The 12191-nt window shown below is 33.3% G+C and overlaps 1 long non-coding RNA gene across 2 annotated transcripts in view; it reads right to left on the bottom strand.

Annotated features, from left to right (window-relative positions):
* Positions 1–12191, bottom strand: part of LOC118014236 — an 87108-nt gene that overhangs the window by 36293 nt on the left and 38624 nt on the right. Inside the window, exon 4 of one of the 2 annotated variants that reach the window (XR_004680230.1) lies at positions 4825–4909. This is a non-coding gene — a long non-coding RNA (uncharacterized LOC118014236). Of the gene's footprint in view, positions 1–3129; positions 4910–12191 lie in introns of those variants that run through there. The other variant, XR_004680229.1, reaches the window with a different exon arrangement.

Raw genomic sequence — 12191 nt, 5'->3', positions numbered from 1 at the left:
CACAATGATTTTGACGTATTTGACGCCACTGAACTGTGCACTTAAAAATGGTCTAAAGTTTAGGTTATATATATTTTACATCATAAAAATATCTCCCTATCCAATGATTGTCGGTACATTTTCCTGCCTCAGAATCGTAATCACGATCTTCAGTTTTTGGTGTGTATTCAGTATTTCCCAAAATAATCTGAATGGGATGTGGAAAGGAGAGTAAAACTGATCATTTTTGCTTTGGCTGAATCATCTCATTTTAATCCCCATTTTCTGAGTTTAAAATAAATTCATTTAATCCATGTTAAGATAACCAAAATGGCTTCTGGGTTTGCTTCTTCTTCTGGCTAATGGGTTTGGACTAGAATGATTGATTGATTTAGCAAGGCAGGCATTTTATAGAGCCATCCAAATAGCTCCCTATAAATGGAACTGAGGTCTATACACAAATAGTACTCATACAAATGCTGCAAGTATTTACAATTGGGTCTTTTAAAGAAAGTCTGCAAGTATTTACAATTGGGTCTTTTAAAGAAAGTCTTATGTAACCGAGTATTATAATATTCTTTATATACCCTCATCAGAGCTTTTAAATTTTTACTTTTCACATACACCCTTACTCCATCCATAAGCTTTAAGATTCCAAAATTCCTATTCTAGTCCATTAGAACATGTCTTGCCCATGTGCACCAAAGGACATATGCAAGGATATTTATAGCAACAGCATGTTTAACTGCAAAGCAGGCAATAACTCAAATGTCAAAGAAGAGAAGAGAAAAAGAAATTGAGGGTATTGCACAATTGAATACTATATAGTGGTGAAGTAAACAAGCATATAATTATAGGCAACAATGTCCATGACCCTTAGCAACGTAATATTTAGTGAAAAAAGCTAGTACTAGTAAGGCTATTAGAAAATGTCATTTTTGCAAAGCTTTAAACAAGCGAAACTATCATACATACATAAAAAGATAATCCCAAAACAAGTCTTGAAAGTGGCAGAGCCACTGAGAAAATCTGTGTAGGTTACACTGCACACTTCAAAGGGCATCATTCATATCAGGCCCAGCTGGATATGAAAGTGCACATCTTGTACATTTGTTAAGTACACACTTCACACAACTTTGTATGCAATGGCCTTGATAACTGTAGCTTCTGGGGAAGAAGGGAGAGAAGGAATAAGAAACACTTTCGATACCATTCTAGTTCTTAAACTGGGTAATAGATTTATAAGTTTTCACTGTATTGCATATAATTTTTTGTATTTATCAAATAATAGACTCCCAGAAATAATTCTAGGATATATCTTGGGTTTTAGGATAGAAGAGAGTGGGGATAGAAGATCAACTATTTTCCATACATGGAAAATTTTTTATTCTACTCTATTCTTTCATCCCTAAAAATCACTATTTTTTTGCTACCTCAGGAAAAAAAATACATATTTTAAATCAAAATATTGCACTATAAGGCCCCATTTAGCTACATCAACTTCTGAAAATAAAATACTTGTCATGATTTCTCGTCAAATGTCAACTAAGTGTGGAGACATCCAATCCTGATTCCATGAAAAAGTGATATATTAAATTGTCCCAAGCTCAGTAAATATCTTCTGCAGTTCCTCAGGTAAGTAAAATATGTTGAAGGACCCTGGCATTTCTAGGCCTAACTCCTCAAACCTACTGTATGTCTGGTGATTCCCATCATTCCTACTCAATATGTAGCACACAGCATACTTGTCTGTGATTTTTTTTTTTTTTTAAGATTTTATTTATTTTTTAGAGAGCGAGCGAGAGAGAAACAGCATGAGAGGGGAGAGGTTCAGAGGGAGAAGCAGGCTCCCCGCTGAGCCGGGAGCCCGATGTGGGACTCGATCCCAGGACCCTGGGATCATGACCTGAGCCGAAGGCAGACGCTTAACCATCTGAGCCTCCAAGGTGCCTTGTCTGTGATTTTCTACACTAAACTATTAGCAATAAAAGTTGTTCAAAATTGTTTGAAAATTTAAGAATCAATTTACTTGTAATGGTTGGCTCTTTCCAAAACAGATGGACATAATATGATAGAAATATTTTCAGTTGAAGCTTATCTAAGGTAGTGTCACTTTCATTTAAAAAAAAATAAATGCCTCCCATGCGCACGTTAAAATCACTTATTGTCAACAAGCATCTCGTATCCCAATCTTAATATGATTTAAAAACATTATTTTAAAAACTTAGGTAAATCTACTTGAAAATCCATGAATTCCCACATTATATTTTTGAAACATGGAAACAAAGTTATCTATCAGTTACATATCTAACATGTTTCTAGACAAAATAAATTTTACTTTTTTAAATATCTCTTATAACCATTTATAAATATATGTAATATTGGATAGTATTAAGGTATAAGATAATTGATTTCATATTCTTGCTGATATCTTTTTAATAAAATTCTTAAAATTTTTACACTTTTGAGAAAAAAACTCACTGTTTCTGTAGAAAATGTAACATCTTATTTTCCTATCTGCAGGAATGTTCTAAGTGAAATACTCATTTTCAGAAAGTTTTGATTGCTAAATCACTACAATAAACATTATTTTAAAGGAACACATTCGAAACTTGTTTCTCCAGTGACATTTGAAACACCATCTATATTGTATGATACACAAAAATTCAGAAAACAGCTCCTTCCATTTATATATAATAATCCCTCTATTATATATTAGCTTAACATAAAATACTTTGCTTTAAGAACAAAGTATTTTAGCTATTATTCTCTAATGGACACACATTCTTGATTTTCATTTAATATTTGTCTATAATAAACCATGTATCATTTCATATGTAAGAAAGATTAAAACCCTAAAAACAAACAAGCAAAAAATGTGGAGGGGTTATCACAATAAAAAGAAAAAAAAATCTACAAATTGGTTTAAGTTAATTAAGTTAATATAAACCAAAGTATGTCTTTTGTCTAGCTTGATTAGGTCAACTCATAAACCCAGTTTAAAAAACAATTTGCTCCATTTTTCTTGCAGAAGTGAAAAATGAGGGCAAGTACAGTATAGGAGAATTTTTAAATGAGACATACTGACAGATTATAATATGGTGTCTCATCAGATGACGTGGTGTTTTGACTGCTTGACTGCTGAAGGGCTATAATTTAAATGCCATTAAAGACACATAAGCTCTAGCATGGAGACAGGAATACTGTAAAATTTTTTGGTCTGTAGTCACAATGCAGATAAAATTGTTCCTTTGATCTTTCAATGCCAAAGTCTGTTGTCCAGAAGGGAAATGTCTTTGTGCTTCTGTCTTAAGCTAAGACAGATTTCATTTTCCATCTAAGTCATTTTGTTAACACCACATAAAAAGTAAAGTGTATTTTATCAGCAGAGCTTAGTTTTCTTTCATTGTTATTTTAGGTTACTTCAGGACTATGTAGTGCTCAAAAAAATGTGCTCAAAATACACACATCTGGGTTTAAAGTGACTAGACTCTAATTCCAAGTGTCTTGATGTGTACAGTTTACTGGGGTTTGTATCTTAGGAATTAAGAACATTGCTGTTTTCTTCTCTTCTTCTACACATGTTTCTTAAAGAGTAAGGACATATTTTGCTTAGAAGACTCACAGAACATAAACATACATTTGACCTTCGTGAGGAACCACACTAGCTAATAATCTGTAATAAAATTTATGCTGCAACCCCATTTGCAAAATCACACTGAATTCTCTCCTGACCAAGTCTCTTAATTACTGAAAACTTGTGATATGTTAACACGTTTTTAGCTTTAAATTCTAAATGTGTATGTTACATTTTAAGGGGAAATATGATCTGGGAGATGTTCATAATAGATTCATTATGTCTTGTTCTTTGGAAAATCTGACAAAACGAATCACTCATTGTGATTTGCACATAGTCTTGATAGCTCATTGTAAATTTATGTCAAAAACAAATATTGTGTTTAGACCACAGCATGCCAGTGATAGTTTCCAGAATCCAGTAAACTTTAGGTCTTAAGCATTTACATTTTGATTCTTTTAATTTTAAAAAATGAGAGATCATTTTAAAAAATAGATCCCAAGTTAAGAATATTTTTTGCCAAGATTGAATCTAATGTTAAATAAATATCGTTTATTTCTATTCTCTATTCTTACGCTTAGGAACTATTTCCAGTTTCTTTTCTAGGTGAAACTTTGGGGATGACTGAAGTAGTATATTTAAAGGCCAAAAACCATATTTTTATTCTGTCAAATTTTACTCTCTTGACAATAAACTGCTAAAATCTTGATAATAAATTACTGGTCAGGTTGGAAATAGTTTAAAGGTGAAACGTCATACGCACAAATAGTATTTATTTTTTTTTCTTCCTTGATACATTTTGTTCTATCATGACATAACAAAATTCTAAAAGTCAACTTTCTGACTGACAGGGTTTTTTTAGAAAATTAAGTTATTTAAAAAATGAAAAGAAAAGGAAAAAGCTTATTCAGCACTATTTCTAGAGCAGATCATGCTCAAAGGACAACTCAAGCGCGTCAGGCTTTTCTGCAAAACACCCATCAACAAGCAAACAAAATCACAACCAAAGCTTGTAACTGAACTCTTCATTAATGCTGTTCTTCTAAATATTTCAGAAACGGAGGCTTCTTTTGTTGCCTGTCCCAGTGTGGGGATGAATGGAGAGGTTTCTGTTAAAAAGTCTTTGCCTAGCTTTTGTTGTTGCCCATCGGTGGCATAGTATTAGAACAGACTCTAAAGTGTAACCTCCCTGAGAGCAGTGTCCTATGCATTCTTCTTTGTATCTCCCCCAGAGCTCAATACATATGTCAGATGACAGAAGTCCCCACCTGCTGGATGGTGCACCCGCGCCTCTTTTGTGTAGATGGATTCCTTGACAATGAAAAGTACATCACTGGCATATTACCCAAACCCCTGCAAAACACAAATGATGTGTAAAAACACCATCATATAAAAATAATTTTGCTTTATTAATTTTGAAAATAATGCATCTGCCTATGAATGTCTAGGAAGAACCCGAAGTTGATACAGAATTTCCTATTACTCAATGCACCTTGATGAAAAGTGAATTATAGCTAAGATAACAAGAAGGGAAAGAGCATGAATGGCAACAAAAAACTACCCTAGGAATACACTGTATATTTTGTATCTGATTTTGAAATGTTTTTTTAAAAAAATCATGTCAACAACTTTCTGGAATCCATAATTGCTAATGGTTATAAGTATCAGCCCTAGGCAGATTGCCTAGCAAGATTTTCTGGAGCAGTGAAGGTAAACAAACCAATAACTATGCAAACAAATATTGCTTTTATGGCTATTTAAACACTCAGCATACATTGGAATATTAAAATACTAGAAGGCACAATAACTTCTGGTTATCACAGGAACAGTTGGATAAAACTGACAAATGCTTAAGCATACACAGAATCAGTATCACAGGACATTTATTATAAATCCAGCATAAAAATATTTCTAACCAGAAGGGAGTATCAGAGATTACAGTCACTAGAATAGAAGACATAAATAATTATTTTAAATGAACTATTTAATTATGAGAGATTGAGATTTCATCACTTATGAGTATAAAATTCCAGATGAAATAATTAAGCAAAAAAGAAAAACTAAATTAAATTGGAGATTTAAGGCAAATAAAAATATACAATGAGGGATATTGTTATATCTTGGGGGAAATAGAGGAAAGAGGAAAACTTTAGTAAAATTTGTAAATTAAATAAAAATCACATCAGTATATTTTTGCAGAGTTATGCTCTGAATCACAGCAGTCCTCAACCTGTTCTGCAGCAAACCAGTTTAGCTTCATGGAGATAACTGGTAATAATTTTGATTAATAAGGTAATTGTAGGGTGTTACTAAAATCCATTTCATTCTTAATTTGATGAGTAAAAAAGCACTAATGCTTTTATAATGAAGAAAACTATTATTTGTAGCCATTTTAAAGATAAATTAACAGTAAAACAACACAGTAGTTACTTCTTTTGATTCTTTTTAAGGAATAAAAGCATTCTGAATAAACAATATTATAATTTTACTGGCTCAGAAACACAAAATAGTTTCAGACGTTTAGTGAAGATAAAGTACAACTGTGTTTGCCCAATACTAATAATTCTGCACTACTTTTGGAGATCTCTTGATTTCTAGCAGATTGATAAGGATCTGAAAATCTCTGTTAAGTGAGGCCCTATGTGAGCAAATGCAAGGCATAATGATTCTCACAATACTATTCTAATACTCTAATGCTATTCTAATACTAACTAATACAATTTCTAACTTAAATTAATCAGTTCTCTTCCAAGTATTTAGATAGAAGCATGTCTTTGGATAAGCCTTCTTCCATGCTGATTACTTGAGAAAATTATGGCAGAGGTGAAACCACCAAATAAACTACGGAAAATAGTCAATTATGAACAAAATCAGGTTTAATTCCCTAATAAAGTGTGCAATGTCTAACATGGCTAACAGATGACAGAAGTGACCTTCTGTCCACAATGAACAGTCATCTGTCGTGAAGAAAAAGACAAACTTCCATACGTATAAGTGGTTCAGATTGTGACAAGATACACTTTGTTGTATGGTTCCAAACTGCGGTTGGTATAGAATAGTGTGTTCTCCTCTATCCAAGCTCCTTAAGCAGCCAGAAAATATCACAATGAGGGCGCTTTGGAATGTGTAGTCAACTTCCTGCTGTAGAACAGGAATCACAGCTGCTACTGTAGCAGTGGGTTTCCAGATGTCAAGGCTGTAAGGATAGTGAGGTAATTGCAGGAAGGAAGGGATACAATTTTGTTATCACAGATTACCCTCCCCTTAGAGAACCATGGATACGGCATCAGTGTCGATGCTTTGGATATGCACATTATGAACTCGGTCTTCATGCGGAAGTGTCTCCACATTTGTACATTTGCTTCTGTGGAAAAGGATGGGCCAGAATTATTAAAATGGGTGGGAAATAAAGAGTGGGCACTCTCAAAGCATTATATCGCTGGTTTTATAAAGCATCTGTAAAGTGTTAATAGGCATTATCAGCTAACGTTGGTCTTCTAAGGAGAAGAACCAGACGATGAGGTTTAACAGCAAGTGTTCCTGAACGACAGCATTAAGAAAAAAATAAAATGTTTGGACACAGATTAATTAATCAACAACTCTATTTAAGGCTGTCTGTGATTATTAGTGACTGAGCAGAGGAAACTGGATGATTTTCCAGTATTCAGCTAAAAATAACTCCTTTCTCAGCTTCCCCTGCTGTGTTGTCAAAGGCTAGAAGTTATCAAAAAACTCCATAAACTTTTATTCCAAAGTCAGGATCAAGGTGCTATTTTGGCATACCTCACTGGCAAAACCAGTACATATTTGTTCACAGGTCACTGAAATTAATTGAAAAAAATTCAACAGTTTCTTGCTTTTCTGTCTAAGGTTCTCAGTTATTACGCTGAGTGTGGAACATCTGTTTAGTGCTCTTTGTAAATAACATTAGCAGTTGGTACCTTGGTTTACCTACAAACAAGGCAGGATTGAAAATAGTTTCTGAGAAGTGGTCAACTCTGGATTCATTCTACCAGCTACGAAGCTAAGAGACTTCTCCTTTCCCTCACACCAGAAACCTGACCCACTGAAACACTAAGCTTTTCATGGTTTTTGTGGGCAGGTGTAGATTATTATTGACTCACACTGAGCTAACAGCAGTCAACTAAATCAGACATAAATCACATGTGCAATTCTTCTGCCATGTCTCCCCCATTCTCCAAGAATTTTGGAGTTAAGACAAGAACTTTATGTCTGTCTTATTAAACCTGGCCTATTATTTCTGACTAAGGAACACCTGGTTGCACAATTCCAGAGAGTACCATTTACATCATCATCTAGATCAATGGTGCCTCCTGAAGCTGTGCAGTGCACAGCATGTATAACTTAGGTGATGCCCTGCATACCTTTGAAAAGATTGTTTTGAATCCTGAATAATTTATTCAATGTAATAGATGGCCTGTAGTTTAATGACATCTTAAATTTAATAGAACCTTGCCAAAGTTTAAATAAAAGTCTTGAATTAGTAGGGTCATGCTGTACATTTCTAACTTGTAAAATATATAAGGGCAAGAGCAATTGTATACTTTGGGGGGGGACAGTGAGTGGTGAGAATGATTAATTCTTTTCTGGCAAGTGGAAAAAAGATGACTAAGGAAAAAATATGAACAAAATATTGATAACTAAGTGTTTTCTAGTGTGGGAAAATGAACTTTTACTTTGTAAGCAGGCAGTATTTTTTTTTTAAAAAAAAAAGGTTTTTAGCAATTTAAATCCCTGTTTGGGCGTAGTTTTATCAGTTTTCTTTTCCTTTTAAGGTTTCCTGTCTTTCAATGCTGTGTGAAGAATCTTTTATTAAAAACATCCACTGTCATAAGTCATTCTTCCCAGTGACAAAGCTGATTTGGTCTACTGCAGATGAGTAAACTGAAATTTATACAACTCCTTTAAGCAGCCTTTCCCATTTTCAATAAAGAGAAAGTTACTAAGCACACTAAGAAGCTAGATCAGAAATTAAACATGTGTCTAGAGCCATGGGCCTTTCTGGGCCTGGATTACCTGAGCACTTGCAAGAAATGCAGCTCTCAGGCCTTGCCTATTGAATCAGAAACCCTGGGCTTGAAACCCAGCAATCTATATTTTAACACGCCTTCCAAGTAATTCTGATATAGCAGAAGTTTGGGAAATTTTGACCTAGAAAATGTGTGATAATCAAAGTCATCCTTTAGTAATTAAGTTGCAAGAAAGACTGACATAGTGCTTTGGTAAAGGAAATTGTATTTTCAATTTCCACATATTTTCTGTAAAAATGCTTTATTACTTTTAAAATTCAGTAACAATGATAAGTCCTCATATCCATTTTTCTGTTTATATGTTACCAGGGAAAGACTTCACTGTTGATAAAAAAAAAAAAAAAAAAAACAGTTACTCTGAGTTCTTCATAAAGAAAGATAAAGCTATATGCATAACTCTATCTTATAATTTTGTTACTACAAGTTGGAACTATAAGCTTTCCAAGTTTTATGTCTAACTCTTGGCATTATAGATTCATGGCTATATGTTCAGTGATAATTCAATTCATGCTAGAAAGGAACTCAGCCCATATCTATTCTTAGTGTACAACTCAAGGTCTTTAAAAGGCAAACCTGTTATTTTATCTTTCATGCGTCCAGAGATTTTTTTTTTTAAATCTCAAGTCTGAAAAATATAATAAAAAATAAATATTGGTTATATTTAAATTTTAATGCCTCCATATCATTAGTAGAGGGTCTTTAAGTAGGCGATCTTAAAGAGCTTTGGAAAAAGTACATGAATGCCATCAAGAAGGAAGGGCAAATCAGCTCAGTTTTCCCAGGTGCTCAGTGGGGAAGCCAAACACATTCATAATATATTTATAATTGTAAACAAAAGCTAAATAAAACATCATTTAATATATTGAAATCAATCATATAGCTTTTTTTGTTAAAGCTAAACCAGGCTAAAACTTACTGGCTTAATGACTTTCACAGTTTTTAGAAGACCAATGGATCAATACTATCAACATATTTTTTTTCCTATGGTCTAAAACTTAGGATTCCTTGCTTTCTGCATATTTCTTTTTTGATGGCTTGCTTTTTAGACTTCCATGTAGCTTATTTTTTTTTCCTTTCCTATCAATATATTTCCATCAAAAAAAAACCCCTCAAGTCCCAAAGACATATCAAGTTAATAATTCTCTGCTATCTCATTGTTAGTTAAAAAAATCGTTGATAATCCGCATTTTAAATGGCTATCAGCCCATTTTGATGATGATTTCCCCAGTTCTCTGCAGACTTTTTTCTTTTGTTTTCAGTCTTTTGTGTGCCATTCCAGGGAAACTGTGCTTTAGTACATGGAGAAAGCCAACATTTATGGAAAGCACAATGAGGGCCTCTCTCCTGCTATAATTAGCTCCATGAAGAATTATCTGGAATTATCTATCATTACCTCTGAAAATGTATTGCTATATTTAACTATAATACACAAGAAAAAAGTTTTCATGTCCAATCAGAGGCAAACATATTTTGCATTAATTTCCCTGGCTTACATTGCAAGTTTTCATGTATGGCACAAAGTATGAGCTCACATTCAATATCCCTTACAATTTGTGTATTTTTAATACAATATTTAATGTTTCAAGTAATGAATGTACCATTGAGATTCCAATTTTTTGTTTCCTGCTGAAATATTCACATTATAAACCACTTCTTCACTTAGTACATAAGAGTACCTTATAGAAAATATCTGTTAAAGATAATGCAAAAAGCCAACATAACTCACTTTCAATTGAGATAAGAGAAGAAATGAAAAATGGCTAGACATGTGGCTCTCAACCAAAGGCAATGTCTGATAATATCAATGTGGTGAGAGAGGAATGCTACTGACATCTGGTGAGTAGAGGCCAAGGATGCTGATTAAAAGTGTTACAATGTACAATGCTACAATGTACAATCTCCTATGCCGAAGAATTATCTGGTCCAAAATATCACTAGTGCCTCTGTTGAGGAACCCTGGCTGAGAGAAAAATTAAGTACTATTTAGTCAAGACAAGTTCCATGATACCCACTGGAGAAATGAAAGCCTTCCATCATGGCCGTATAACTATGGAACATGAATCAAATTCCCTTTTCTTACACTCAAAATGTCCACATCCACACTAGCCATCAAGATCTGAAGAGACCTCTTCTTCTTAGTGGAGAAATACAGCTAATTATTATAGACCAGCATTGAATCCCCTTTTATGGGGGGATTCAATTTTTGCACTGCCTTGTGTGAATGTTCAGTTTTGTTAATCAGCTTCTTTCCCTGAAAATGTTATTTACTTAAAATGAAACTTCATCTTGAAAAAATAAGCACTTCGCTATCTATATAATTACTGCCCCTAACAAGATTCTCACTTACATTTCTTCTCTTTCTAAATCTCCTTTATGATTGAAACACTATCAATCAAGTATTTTATGAAGTTGATAAAATACTAAAGCACAGCCCAGCTTCTAAATGAAATATATTCTTGAGCCTTAAACATCTTTCAATGTGTCTTTCAGCAATCCCTACAATAGCTCTGAAAATGTTTTCTCAAGTGTACATGATGACTTTTTCCTTTATTTGCCAAAGGATGTTTCTAGGCTTCTTTTGTTAAAGATGCCATTCAAAATTTAGTATAATTGTACAACATAAAAATTAACAATGGGCAAATATTGTTGTGCATATAAAATTTATCTGGCAATATAAATAGCAGATTGGGAATACCGTATTTTTGTGCATTCTGATTTGAATTTTCATTGAGTTAGATCCTTTGGCACTAACTGTAGAAGGGGCAGGTGATACACAGCTGCATTTCCTTGTCCCTGAAGATTCTAGAAGAGGTAGTTTTACGTGAAGCCTAATTATCTCTGCAATGTTGAATCATAGATATCTTCATATACCATTAAGACAAGATATATCAAACCCAACTTTTATAGATTAGTCTATGAAAGTACCAGGTTAAAAATAATCATGTTCATCCTCATTTGTTCTGATTTCCCCCACATTTTGGCTAAGGGAATGCAATTTTTCCATAAGTCTGTATTCATTATATTATCATGCTCCATATTATTATTTAAATTATGACAATCATAGAGACAAGATCTTGATGCTATTTAACTAAATTTGAAGGCCCTAAAACACAAATTAAAATAAACTTGAAAACTGTCACAAAATTGTTTAATTTAAAAAAATGTTATGTCACTTAGATGTGTCCTCAATGATTTGGGCCTGAAACGTATGCCCTGAATAAGTAGCAAGTACATTTAATTATAGAAAGTGAAAACAATCTAAGTAGTACTACTTCATCAAAATCATTTTTAACTGAAGACATAGCCATCTTTTAAATATTTGCAACAGAAAATGCTTAGAACTAAAAAAGTTAAACAAATTACAATTTCTTAGATGTATCTAGACTTGCATTTTTAACCTTAAGGCAGTATGGCAGGCTTTTTAAAGCTCAGACATTCTACTTGTTTACTTTACAAAAATACTCATTTCCAGTAACATCACCACACATATTTCTATGTGATGTTCCCAACACTAATCTGAGTAAATATTTTTTTCCCTCTTTCTTTCTTTCTTTCTTTCTTTCTTTCTTTCTTTCTTTCTTTCT

The sequence above is a fragment of the Mirounga leonina genome, unplaced genomic scaffold, assembly GCF_011800145.1.
Source record: "Mirounga leonina isolate KUSES-001 unplaced genomic scaffold, KU_Mleo_1.0 Mir_154, whole genome shotgun sequence".
NCBI classification, from domain to species: Eukaryota; Metazoa; Chordata; class Mammalia; order Carnivora; family Phocidae; genus Mirounga; species Mirounga leonina.
The sequence above is the reverse complement of the archived record's forward strand: the minus strand, read 5'-3'. Positions and strand labels throughout refer to the sequence as shown.